At 35.3% G+C, this 13,949-nt stretch overlaps 1 protein-coding gene across 2 annotated transcripts in view; it reads left to right on the plus strand.

Moving 5' to 3' along the window:
- The window catches only part of gjc2 (gap junction protein gamma 2), a 63,712-nt gene that overhangs the window by 36,804 nt on the left and 12,959 nt on the right, over positions 1–13,949 (plus strand). Inside the window, exon 1 of one of the 2 annotated variants that reach the window (XM_088643055.1) lies at positions 1,287–1,499. The exons of the other annotated variant lie outside the window; for it this stretch is intronic. The gene's annotated coding sequence lies outside the window, so the exon portion shown is untranslated. Of the gene's footprint in view, positions 1–1,286; positions 1,500–13,949 lie in introns of those variants that run through there. 2 annotated transcript variants of the gene reach the window in all.

Genomic DNA, 13,949 nt, shown 5'->3' on the forward strand with positions numbered 1-13,949 from the left:
ACCTGACATTTTTCTATTTCTCAATCTTTAGATTAAATTGAGCTTCAGAATCCAATCAGGCAAACAAGTGGCACAAGATCTTTTCATGCTGCTAAGGAAAATGAGGGGTTGTTTTTTATATTTTAAAGTTTTATGAGATGATGCTGAGTTTTTTTATTATTGATCATGAGTTTTATTAAGTATGTGACCTGCCTGCACAGATCCCCGCCTTTTTTGTTGTCAGTGGCAATCCAAAGCATTTTTAAAAAAATAACTTTTTAAAAATGTAAGGCTCCAGGGAAATAGTTGTGTAGCTTCAAAGGTACCACTCACTGATATCCTGTAGAAGAGCTTTTCACATGTAAAAAAAAGTTTATATGTAATTTATAATGTTTATATGTTTATTTCCATCTCTAGTGTTATTGCCTACCATATACATATTTGTTGAATTTGTTTCTATGTACAATTATGGTTCTAGAATAAGAACTATATGCTTTGAATTGTATATGAAAATGTTTTGCATCATCTGTATGTTTCATGGATGTTTTGATGGATTTAATGCTTGAAACTTCACAAAGAATGCAGAGTGTAAACAACTTTGCTGTGAATGACTAGACAAAATGGAATAGACAGTACAGAGCCTGGCTGAGAGTATATGTCCTGGCTATGTGCCTGGACTGAACGTATAAATATTTTGACACTTGATATCACTCATTCTACCTGTTAAGTAAACATATATGTGCTTTTACTTTCAAATGTGCTTTTAAAGGCATGCCAAATATTCCTGTTCTTATTATAGTTTTCCTAGTTAATATGTATTGTGCATTTCTTTGGTTGCTTACCATGTTTTGCACACATTATAAGGCTTTTATGTTGACTGAGTACAAAAAAGGAATCACCCTCAAAATCAAATTACTGTATGCTACTACAGTACATACTACTGCTGATACTGTATGTGTGTGTACTCTTATGAAGGGGAACAACAGACATAATTCCCATACAAGTAACATATGGGACCACTGTGATGATGAGATACATTTCAACTCAGAAAATACTATAGGATGCAAAGTTTCTGTGCACTGGAAAATTAGTACAGTATGTTGTGTGGAATCAAAAATGATTTTAATGGATGGACTAACTAATTTACAGTGCTGGGATATTAATTAATTTTAGCAGCTAACTGTCCTTGTGTCTAACCATTGGATTGGGGTTATTTGCCAGTGGACATTTGTGTGTGTATGGGGGGGGCAGAATGATGGCGTAATAGAAACCTGACACTGTGCAGGATGTGAAGCATTTGTAAAGGAGGGAGACTTAGGAAAAGGAGAGAAAAGCAGGGAGCCTCTTTTATCCACTTTGACTCTTTGATTTTATACATTTCTGTCTGTGGAATTGATAGTGTAACGTTAGCATGAATCAGGTTTTAGAGTTGATCACCCTCACGTGAGAAACATCTTGTGGCTGGATATGTAAAGAAGCTGCTACATGGGTTGATGAGGAAGAAAGCATGGAGAGTTCAAGTAGGTGTCTCTTTTTACGTACTGTAGGTTACCAGCTTTTCACTGCTTGGAAGAAAAGTTTTTGCTTGGGGGGGAGGGGGGGTCAATTTCAAAAGCATTTTTCATAACAGATAATGAAAACAATGACTATCATGAAGATTTAACTAAGAATTATTGTACTGCTTCTGAAGTCACATATTTTGGTCCTAACAGCAACCCTACAAATAACTGTACTACTTATTTACCTTCATTGTATTATTTGGATTTTTTATGTGGTGGTGGTGGTTTTTTCTTTGAGGTACTAAATCTAGGTATTAAAATAGCCACAAAATTAAGAGTGTTAGAAGAATAAATCTCAGGATAGATTAGATAGTTATAAAATGTGATGCAGTCATGTTTGTTGTAATATTCTGATATACAGTATGCAGAAACATAAGCAAACAGTTTAATCTAAGATCTGAAACTCATACAGTATTTGTAGGGATCTGGATTTTGACAGAAAAGGTCACAGTTTTAAAGTGTATATGACTTTAAACATCTGTCAGGTTTAAACCATGATAACTATGACCCTAATCCTTTTAAGTTAGAAAAGTTATATTTTTGTTGCTATATTTTTGTTCAAAGGTCTTCTAAGTCTCAATATTTTAGTTTCATTTTAATGTTGATACTAATACAGTTATTTACAAATGTAATATGTGAATCAATTATTATTGTTATTGAAAATAGTCAATTTAGATATGCACTGATTGTTTTGAAATTATATATATATATGTACATATTATATATGTACATTAGTTTATGTTCTTGTATGAAAATATATTAAAGGCTAACAAAGCTTGATTTTGTTGTCTTAGGGTAAACATAAGTTTTCTTGAACTAAACTGTTACTAAAATATGAGTTCATGTATGTTTCTGATCCTTGTATTTTTCTATTGAAGATTATACATATATAGAAGCATTAAAAATTCAACATTTTTTATTGTTTACATTTTGATAAATATTATCAATGAACGCATATAATGTTACAAGTACTGTTAGGCCCCATTCAGTCTATGGAAGAAACAATGCTAAAAAATAACCATTTAGTGGAGATGATATTGTGATTCCTTTTATATATAAATAATTTGATTGTTAAAATAAACTGAGAGCATTACATAATATTGAAAATGATAAGTATTAATAATATTTATTTTCTTATATTATTATTTTACTTTTAAAACAGATGCTAGATAGACAATATGGCGTTTTTGTCCAATGTTTAAAGAACCCTTAGCAACAGAGCAATTTTAAAATATCTTGTAGCTTTGTAAGTATATAAAGAATTTCATTTTAAACTTTGCAATGACAAGAAAAATAAAAATATGTCAAACAGAGTAGACAGAAATAATCGTGAATGTTCTTTGCAGAAGAAAATGCGTACCTGGAAATTGAAAAGGGATTTCAGTAATGCAGAGCTGGCTATTTAAATTTGGTAGACAGTTGTCTGAAGAGACACTTTCCCTAAAATACTAAAATATGAGTTCATGTATGTTTCTGATCCTTGTATTTTTCTATTGAAGATTATACATATATAGAAGCATTAAAAATTCAACATTTTTTATTGTTTACATTTTGATTAATATTATCAATGAACGCATATAATGTTACAAGTACTGTTAGGCCCCATTCAGTCTATGGAAGAAACAATGCTAAAAAATAACCATTTAGTGGAGATGATATTGTGATTCCTTTTATATATAAATAATTTGATTGTTAAAATAAACTGAGAGCATTACATAATATTGAAAATGATAAGTATTAATAATATTTATTTTCTTATATTATTATTTTACTTTTAAAACAGATGCTAGATAGACAATATGGCGTTTTTGTCCAATGTTTAAAGAACCCTTAGCAACAGAGCAATTTTAAAATATCTTGTAGCTTTGTAAGTATATAAAGAATTTCATTTTAAACTTTGCAATGACAAGAAAAATAAAAATATGTCAAACAGAGTAGACAGAAATAATCGTGAATGTTCTTTGCAGAAGAAAATGCGTACCTGGAAATTGAAAAGGGATTTCAGTAATGCAGAGCTGGCTATTTAAATTTGGTAGACAGTTGTCTGAAGAGACACTTTCCCTTGTTTGTAGAGCCAATTGTAATTGCCTTCAGATGGCTTGACATGGAGGTGACCTCACTTTGTGAAGTATTCCTTGTATTCCTTGAACTATGACCCCTGTGGTCTACCGAATCTCTTAAAAAATTACATTTTTCAAGACAATAAACAGATCCATATGGAATCGACCTGGATATTGCAAATGCAATGATGAGACCAAATGAAGAGGTAATACAGTATTTCATCTGATATGAGGAACTTCCTTTCTCATAGCGTTGATACACTGTATTTAAGGATCTTCTCGATTTCATAACGTTTGTAACAGGGCAAACAAAAAGAGGTATTAAGAGATTGTCAATGTTTAATACTTACAGTAAGAGTGTGTATACTGTAATTTTAAAAGTTTTGATCCATGATGTATAAATATCTTCTGTCTATGGATTATGCAGATTGTAAAGTACCTCACTCGAGGGTACAACAGCAGAATCTGCAACATACCTGGCAGTTATGAGTTTCTACCCTCATTCAGGCTTAGCCAATTATGCACTACTGCTTGGGGAATGCCACTGACAGTGGGCTAGTCACATGACACAGGCTGATACTTGTAATACCTGTATCACACAGCTCATTCAACACTTTGGTGAGTAGTTTTACCCTTTGGTGATAATTATTATTATTATTATTATTATTATTATTATTATTATTATTATTAGGCTCCTAAAACAGTTCTAATTACTTGCAACAGTAAAGGTCAATGATGGTGAAAAGATTCCTACACTTATCTACACTGCTAAAGTGCTTTTCCAGTTCTGGATCCGGGGTGGGGTCTACATACAGTTTGGATGTTCTCCACGTTTTTGCCAGGTGCTCCGGTTTCCTCCCACACTCCAAAGATATACTGGGAGGTTAAATGGCTTCTGAGAAAATTGCTCCTGGTGTGAGCATGTGGTTGTGTCTGTGTGTGATCTACGATGGACTGGTGTCCCATCCAGGGTGTACAGTATGTCTTGTGCCCGTTGTTTGGCAAAAGGGTCCAGCTCCCCTGCGACCCTGGATTGAATGAAATGGTTCGAAAATGCATGGTAGGATGATTGTGTATCTACTTTTTGATAAACATAAATTTGAATACGGTAACTTTGGATTACAATATTTCAAATTCTCTGTTTTGGTTTGTATTTTTTTAAAATAAAAAAGTAACCTGATGAACAGTGGCAGTGGAGTAATAACACCTTCACAGCTGCTGCAGTCACACTCACATACTGTAAATAATAGAGCAAAGACCCACAGACATACACATTTAATAAAATAACCCTGTAGCCAGAGACTGTGGGTGTGCAGTCTTCTTTCCACAAATCGAGCAGTCATCTTAGTCCTACAAAAGCCTCTAGCCTGGCAGCTCTGTGCTTGTTCTGTGGGTGAAGACTGATAGTGAGTCTACTGGGAGCTCCTATTGTGCTAAAACCATCTGGAGCACATTCTTGCTTCCCTAACTGAAGTTAGTACATTAGGATTTAATTTACTTTAAAAGATAAAGAAATATCTCTTATTTGTGGTTGAGGTTTCATTCATTACTGTAGCATATGAAAGCTGCATTAAATATAAAACCCACAAATCCTTATTTCCAGTTCAGGCTTTATTTTAGACTATATTTAGAATTAATTGTACAGTATATAGTAACTTGTTTGTGGGGGAGGTGAATGCTGCAGTGTATAATTGTATTATAGAATAAGTTAAATCAAAATTCTTTTTTTTTAAGTTGACGTGTACTGTTGTACTGTTGTAAAGATTTATTATTTGAGCATGCAGACTACTTGTACTCTAACTCACTCCATTTTTTAAAGATCACTCTGTTAACCCTGTATACCCAGTCCTAGCTCTTTGGGGGCTCTAGGCAAAATTTTGGAATGCGGCCACAATTTGCACATACACTACTATTATCAGCTCCTACCTGAACTTTATTTTACTATTTAGAACAATTAAATAAATGAATTAAATAAATGAAAAGAACAATTACATAAATTAATTCATTAACCAGCTTTGAAGAACACGTAATAAATAACTTACAAATAAGAATAAGGAGCACTCATTTTACAAAAATAACGTATTTTAACATTGAAAGTAATAACGTGAAACATGAATCTGCGAACATCTAGTAAAACACTTCAAGTTGTCTATGTGTCTAGCTAGAAAATCTCTACATGGATTCAATAGTTCAATACTTACATGGATTGACAGATTCAAAACCAAATGGATTTCAAATGCACTATTACAGTGACTTGATGTGGTGTAGCTCTGTTTTGAAATCACTTGTCCTGCTCTTCTTTTCTGAGCTTCCTTCTTGAGGACATTATGCATTTATCAGTTGCAACTACTGTACATGATTTGAATTTTGAACCACTACAACATAGTTTAGAACACAAGTAAAAGGTCACTTGTATTGTTTAATTACATGCTTGATGTAATGGAAGATTAATAAAGATTAATAAAACTGACATTCACTACTTCCCAAAATTAAACAAATAGCATTTGGTGTAGTAGCTGCTGAAACTGCACTGATACTTTTAAGGTGAAAAGCGACAGTATGTCAACAGTGGAATAATAATAATAATAATAATAATAATAATTGCTTACATTTATATAGCGCTTTTCTGGACACTCCACTCAAAGCGCTTTACAGGTAATGGGGACTCCCCTCCACCAATGTGCAGCATCCACCTGGATAATAATAATTGCTTACACTTATATAGCGCTTTTCTGGACACTCCACTCAAAGCGCTTTACAGGTAAAGGGGACTCCCCTCCACCACACATCAGCTATCAGTGGGGAGGAGAGCAGAGTAATGTAGCCAATTCATAGATGGGGATTATTAGGAGGCATGATTGGTAAGGGCCAATGGAAAATTTGGCCAGGACGCCAGGGTTACACCCCTACTCTTTTCGAGAAACGCCCTGGGATTTTTAATGACCACAGAGAGTCAGGACCTTGGTTTTACATCTAATCTGAAGGATGGCACCTGTTTTCAGTATAGTGTCCCCGTCACTATACTGGGGCATTAGGACCCACATGAACCACAGGGTGAGCACCCCCTGCTGGCCCCACTAACACCTCTTCCAGCAGCAACCTTAGTTTTTCCCAGGAGGTCTCCCATCCAGGTACTGACCAGGCTCACACCTGCTTAGCTTCAGTGGGTTGCCAGTTGTGAGTTGCAGGGTGATATGGCTGCTGGATGATGCAATGGCAGCCATAGTGCACCAGAACACTCACCACACATCAGCTGTTAGTGGGGAGGAGAGCAGAGTAATGAAGCCAATTCAAAGATGGGGATTATTAGGAGGCAATGTGGGCTTCAGTGTAGCTTCAGTGGGCTGCCAGTTGTGAATTGCAGGGTGATATGGCTTCTGATAACTACATCAGTAGTTAACACACATTCTATACAGAAGAATGATTACACTCACATTCACAACTAATGACATTTTAAGTTGTAACAAACAAACTTTAACAGCCTAGATTAACACAGCAGAAACAGAAAGACCCACTGAGGGAATTTTTTTTATTCTCATTTGTGAATGTTCCGATTAAAAAAATAATATGTTGCATTGCACCCTGGTGGCCATGGGGCTTTATTCAGTCGCCTAGTTCACCTAAGCCAAGTGCTGGCCCTGGCTGTGGGTACAACTGACAGGTAAAGTGACAGGTGAGAAATGTTCATGTTGTAATTTTATGATAGTAGGAGGAGGTGTGCTGCTTTGTTCTTATTCTTAATCCTAATTAGCACCTGACTGACTGCCAGCTCAACCATATAGCAAATTGAGTTTGACACATTGCACCACTATTCAGAACTCATCATGTGCTACGATAAACACTGATCTTACCATTCCTTAACATTAAATCAGATACCCCCCCAAAACTGATCCAAATGATGGATTCTTTCACCCAGAAAAGAACAGTAGGATCATTCAAACTGTACTCAGAATTGTGTGTTTCCTTTGCAAATGATTATTTCTGATTGTGGATGTGTTCATGTGATTTTTGTTTTGTTTTTTGTGTTCGGTGTTCAGAGCATGTCTGGCACGGTGGCACAGTGGTTAGCATTGCTGCCTTGGGGCTCTGGTTTCAATTCTATACCCGGCCCGCTATCTGCTTGGAGCTTGTTTGTTCTTCCCATGTTTGCATGGTTTCCTCTAGGTGCTCCAGTTTGTTCTCATGGTCTAAAAACACACTGGCAGGTTAATTGGCTTCTGGGAAAATGAGCCCTGATGTGAATATTTGTGTCTGTCTGCCCTGCCTGGGTGTACCCTGCCTTGTGCCTGTTACATGCCAGGATAGGCTGTGGCTCCCCTGTGAACCTGAAATGGTTGAAACAGTTCAAAAATGAATGGATGGAGCATGCCACATGGTCTTGGTTAACTCAGCTTTGCTAAGAAGCATTTTAAGATGATTTTGAAAGCTACTGTAGCTAGCATTTTTATTAAAATTTACTTACTTAGCAGATGTTCTTATCCAGACATAGGGTGCAAAACAGCAAAACGTTTTATTTGGTTTATAATATAATGAGGCAGTCCTCAAGTTGGTGGTAATATTAATAAAATAACACAACATAAATAAACCCACAAGATGGGGCCTTCATTTCAGATGCAACACAAATAAGTGGTGTTTTTTTGGTTTTGTGGTTCAGTTATAATTCTTGCCTCTTCTTTAGGGCAGTGACAGATAAGCTGCAAGGGAATTTTGCAGGATTACTGGGATATACTGTGCTCTGATTAGCTTTAAATTGCCTCAAGAACAGGACTCATGAGTGGAAAGCTTCATGTGCGAAAGCTCATGTGAAAGCTGCTGCTCTTTTTTCATCATTTTCTGAAAAAAAAAATTCTCATCATCGCTCTGGGTGTGTTCCACCCTCAGCAATGCTGGAACACTGAAACAGCATGTTGCTAGCAAGCAGTAAGCCAGAGTTTGAAGCTTGAATGCATTCCAGAAAATTATATTTATTTTAGTCAGTGTGGCTGTGCCTCAAACTGGTCTTTTTGATATTTCTCTGCAAAACTCCATGCTTTACTTTTGTAGCACAGGTAAGCTAGTATGACTTCAGGTATTGTGGTGCTGACCCACTTGTAATTAAAAACAAATGCTGCAACGTCTGGTTTTATTCTTCTGTCATTTTCCAGTAAACCTTCCATTTCTAATCAGCAGATTTAAATACCATAATCAGTACATTTCCCACAGATGTTTGCAAAGAGAGGGTAATGTAAGTATTGTCAATTACAAAAAGCTAGTTAAGGGAGTTTTAAATTTTATATCCATACACTGAAACACAGATCTAAACTTGGCCTTGATCAGATTCATTCTGTTCCAAGAAAAACATATCATCAAGCAAACAACAAGAGACTATTAAAGAAATCTTATGATTGTGACAGACATCCCATATTAGTAGCATAAATACAGGTTAATCACAATTTGCATATTTAAAAAATGCATTTAATTTTCTGAAACAAACAACATGAACTCATTTTGTGTCGTAGTTAAAATCAGGCCAATACCTAGACACAGTAGGGGGGGGGGGGACTACCTTCACCAGTGCTCTAAGCCACACACCTGCAGTTCAAACTGACACAGACAACTTGGAGAGACAGCTGTTCTCTGTCACAGTAGCATTTGTAGTGAAAACGTTTGTTTGAGGCGCTAAAGGCAATGTCTGAAACAGATGAATCTGAGGAATCTGAAATAAATCTGATGGAAGAGACCTATGGTCTATGAATGTCACAAATAGAGCTGTGTAAATACATATTTATATACAGCATACAAAAACATGAAGTATATATAAAATTATTTCCACATATACTTAGGTTTGCAAATAGGAGGCCAATCAACACATTAAAGCCATTTCACTTGACTGAACCGAGGATCTCATCATCATGATTCCATCTACAATACATTCTCTTTAGATTGTGGTGGTGAATTTAATCTTCTGACAGAAATAATAGCAGAATTATGTATCTTTTATACTTGTTTATTTACTGTATACAGCATAGTAATGATTCTAAGCTATTTAAGAGGTTTGAGTGGGCACCTGTGTCAGCTTGTGTTGGCTGCAACAAGTAAATGTTAATTTCACCCTGAGAAATACAAAGGAGAAATACATTATTTCAGTTGTTCTTCAGTTGTGTGTGAGAGAGAGAAGGAGTGAGGAAAATAAAGCACAGGAGAATAAAGGACGGAGTAGGTAATAAGGGGAAAGTAGGTGATAAATCGGTGATTAAGAGTGTCCAGAAGAAGGGAGGTCTAAGAATATCAAAAACTGTGTTATTTAATATTATCTTGGCTTTAAGGAAATTTATTTCAGACTTCCAAAAAATAATTTGGAAATCTGTTTTTTTATTTTTTGCAATTACCTTAATATAACCTTCACACTTTAATATACCTTAATATTGGGCGGTGCAGTGGCTCTGTGTCTAAGAATCTGCACTTGTAGCTGAAAGGTTGCTGGTCAAATACAGTAGTTTGCTTTGTGTTTTTATTTTTTAATGTTCTTTTTCTAAAAACATTTTGACAGTCTCCTCTGCAAATCTGTATGCTTCAAAATGATACCAATGCCTCTAAGGAGTTTTTGGTTCCTTGGCGTGGGTTAAATCTGTCTTCTGGCTAAGGCAGCAAGCTGGTCAGGTTAGAGTGTAAATAAATATGTCACTTTGTCAAAACACATCTGATAGGTAAAAGAATCTGAAACAGTAAATGCTATGAACTGAGAGAATCTGTCAGGTTTACCCTTGCAGTATACCACGAGAAACCTATCTGTAAATATTTGAGTGATTATTCTGCATTACTGTCAGCCAATTTCTAGTAATTAGAGATACCTCCATCCTGCCTGCCATTCGGAAATGCCTGTAGTACAGCTGTACTGGACAGAAGGAGCAGACTAATGTACTGCATAAATTGTTGTTCCAAGCCACCTCTTTGACTAACGTACTGATACTCTCCAAAATTAAGCATGATAGCTACAGTATGCATTTATTTAGCTTGACATATCCTATAAAATTAACTAACATTCTGTACTTTATCAGGGGACATGAATAATGTTGGGAAGTTGTAATTCTGAAATTTTGCTTTATTTTTTCATTGTCGATTAAGAGCTTCAGTACAAGTTGATGTTTGACCATTGCCCTTTTACGACTGTAATTTCAAAAAGTGTGTGGTTTTAAGTTGATTTTGGAATCACTCTAAGTAATCATCCAATCAAAAAGATACAGTAGAAAACTAGTATGAACAGGAGCCATTGTAATCCTTTACAGTGTATTATCCCATTTCTTCAATTATGTTAATGTGTTTATTTGAAAGTCAGTGATGCATTAAGTTAATTGTTTTATGCAGACTTTGATTAGCTCTGCCTCAGTTCTTCCTGACTTTTTCCAGAAGCCTAGTAAAGTAATGTATGGTAAATGAACATGCTTCTTGTGTTAGCTTTTCTAGGGATGTGATTTTTATAGTCTGGAAGCTTTGTCTAAGATAGAACGTTTGTATAACATGGCTTTGTATAGTATCATAAAACATGTTTATTTGAAACTGTTGAATTATTTTAATAACAAAATCACTAAAAAGAATTTAAAAAATACATTTCATTTTTCCATTTTAACACCCATTCATGGAATGATTTTTTTTTTACTTTTATTCTAAATGCTGTCATTTAAAAAAGTGTTTGAAAATTTGTATGACAAATCAACTAAAAACTTTTTACTTTATACTCACCAAAAGTTATGAAGATATAAAGGTTCACATACCTTTAAAAACTCTCCTTGCTTTTTCCAATACAAATATTTTTGTAGTCAAGCATTAGTATATGACTGAATAATTTGAGTTTTTTTATTTCTCTGCCAATGCATTAGCTTAATGTTTACTAAGAAGCAAGTATACATGCACACTGAAAAGTAAAAGGAAAATAAAATTTTAGTTGTGAAGCCTTTAGGAGAAAAAAACAGCAGACAACAGAAAGATAAAGGACTGTGATTGGAAAAATAAGTTGAATAGGTGAATGTGTAGGAGGGGAAAGGTATGAAGACATAGAAAGATGGTGAAAAATTCCAGAAAGCAATCTATTAACAATAGTGGAGTTTAGAAAGAGGTTAGTCAGGTGTGTTGTTGGAATTTCTGTGTGGACTATGAAGAGACTGCAGTAGCAGTAGACATGCCACTAGAGTTCACTAAATTCATCCATCCATTTTCTAAACCACTTTGTCCAGTACAGGATTACAGGGGAGGTGGAGCCTGCCTGACAAACAATGAGCAGGATACACACTGATCAGACACCAATCCATGGCAGGGCACACACACCGTGTTTTTTGCACAAGCTAATAATAATAATAATTGCTTACATGTATTTAGCGCTTTTCTGGGCACTCCACTCAAAGCGCTTTACAGTTAATGGGACTCCCCTCCACCACCACCAATGTGCAGCATCCATCTGGATGAATGAATTTACCAGTATGTCTTTGGATTGTGGAAGGGAACCTGAGCACTCAGAGGAAACCCATGTGAATGTATAAACTTTACACAGATAACAACCCAGAAACTGAACCTAAGGCCCCAGCTCTGCGAGGCAGAAATGCTAATCACTGAGCTGCCATGTCATCTGTAGGTGCTTATTAGTCACTGATGGGATTACTAATTGATGGTTTCAGTGCACATTCTCACATGGGGGTAACTACTGCTGTATGGTATGTGTATAAAGACATGAATTCATGATGACTGGGTGACTGTAAGTTAAAAAGCAGTCAGGTTGATTGTGGGAGCATGTAGCTATTAAGAAGGGGGCTTCTTAAGAATCGTCAGTGTGTAAGGTGTGGTAAATGTATGAAATAAAGCATCCAGCACCTGGAACTACTGTCATCATCTTTTTTTTACTGTATGTTTAGACTCCTGGAGCCACTTTATCACAAGGTGGGGCTATCATATTGTGAATCAAGTGGGAGGATAACTTTGGTTTCTCATTACTTTATGGTATAGATATTTTTTAATTCCTTTACAAGGAAACAGATAGAAAGGTCACTATTCAAGGCAGATGGGTGAGGGTAACCCCTCTTCAGGAGACTGGGAAAAGAATCAGAGTCCAGTCTACAGAGGTGAAACGATCATCAGGCCTTTATTTCAGCTAAAGTGAAGGCACCATACAGCAGCATGAGAGGAAGAAATGTTCTCTCCTTTTTCTTTCTCTGCTGGTTTCCTATGGCAGAGCTGTCTTTATAGAGAGATACCAGACGTTAAAATTCTCATTCCCACACAGCCCCCTCTTCCAGCAGCTGGATGACTTTCCTTCCTTGCCTTTCTGTTATTAAATACTTAATTTGTAGCTACCTGCAGTCTACAAGTTATGTCAGAATCACAAGGACTTTTTAAACACAAGAAGCATTTTAAACAACTTTTTAGAGATGTGAGGTCATTGGTGCTTTGAGTACTTACTGCAATTTTTGATATTATCATGGTGTTATATAAAAAAAAATAGATATATAAAAGTAAAAAAAAACCTCAAGGCGAGGTGTCACATACTGTATATACTGTAGAAATTCACCCCAACATCTCTTTTTAATTGTATGAAAGACATTGTGGTTATTATTTCTAAGGTATAACAAATATTTTTAAAAGTTTTTTTAAACTACTTATCATGCAAACATGTACTGTATGCAAATTATTGTGCAAAGTAGAATTTTTTTAATTAGAAAGTTTGTGAAAATTAAAAAAAGGCAAGATTGATTTGAAGAAGTTATTTCCTGGTTTTGCTGATACGTGTAACTAAACATCATTTAGTGAAAATAGTTTAGTTTTAGTTACTATTACAGTACAATAACTGTATTCTGTTTCTGCTCAGACATTTAAGTAGCACAATAAACTGATGTTTGCCACAAAACAATCAGACAACAATGTAGAATGTATTGAAATAACACATCCAAGCACAGATAAATGGGAACACGCCACTCATCTTCCTCAATTATTTTGTCAAGTCTGATAATTCAACTTCTGGTGAATCAACTGTGTTTTAAAGGGGAAGGCATTAGAAGTGAAACACGATGAACTAAAGATGAAGGATCTACACCAATTATACAGTCCTCAGACAATGAAGTAAACATAGAATGGGATGTTCGTGCTATTTGTTGTCCACCTAAAATCCAGTATTAGCACAAATTCATGCATCTGGTTTGTTATTAAACAGGTATAATTGAGAATTAACTTAAAAAACTGGATGTTTCTTTTTTATCATGTGTGTTGCTCAGACGTTCTATTAGACCTGGATTTTTAAAGCATAATCACAATTCATTCTAAATGTATGTTTTGGGTGTTATCATCATTTTATCTTTTTTTATCTCATTTTATATCTTGGCAACTTTTA

Source organism: Lepisosteus platostomus, chromosome 8 (genome assembly GCF_059453375.1).
Source record: "Lepisosteus platostomus isolate fLepPlt1 chromosome 8, fLepPlt1.hap1, whole genome shotgun sequence".
NCBI classification, from domain to species: domain Eukaryota; kingdom Metazoa; phylum Chordata; class Actinopteri; order Semionotiformes; family Lepisosteidae; genus Lepisosteus; species Lepisosteus platostomus.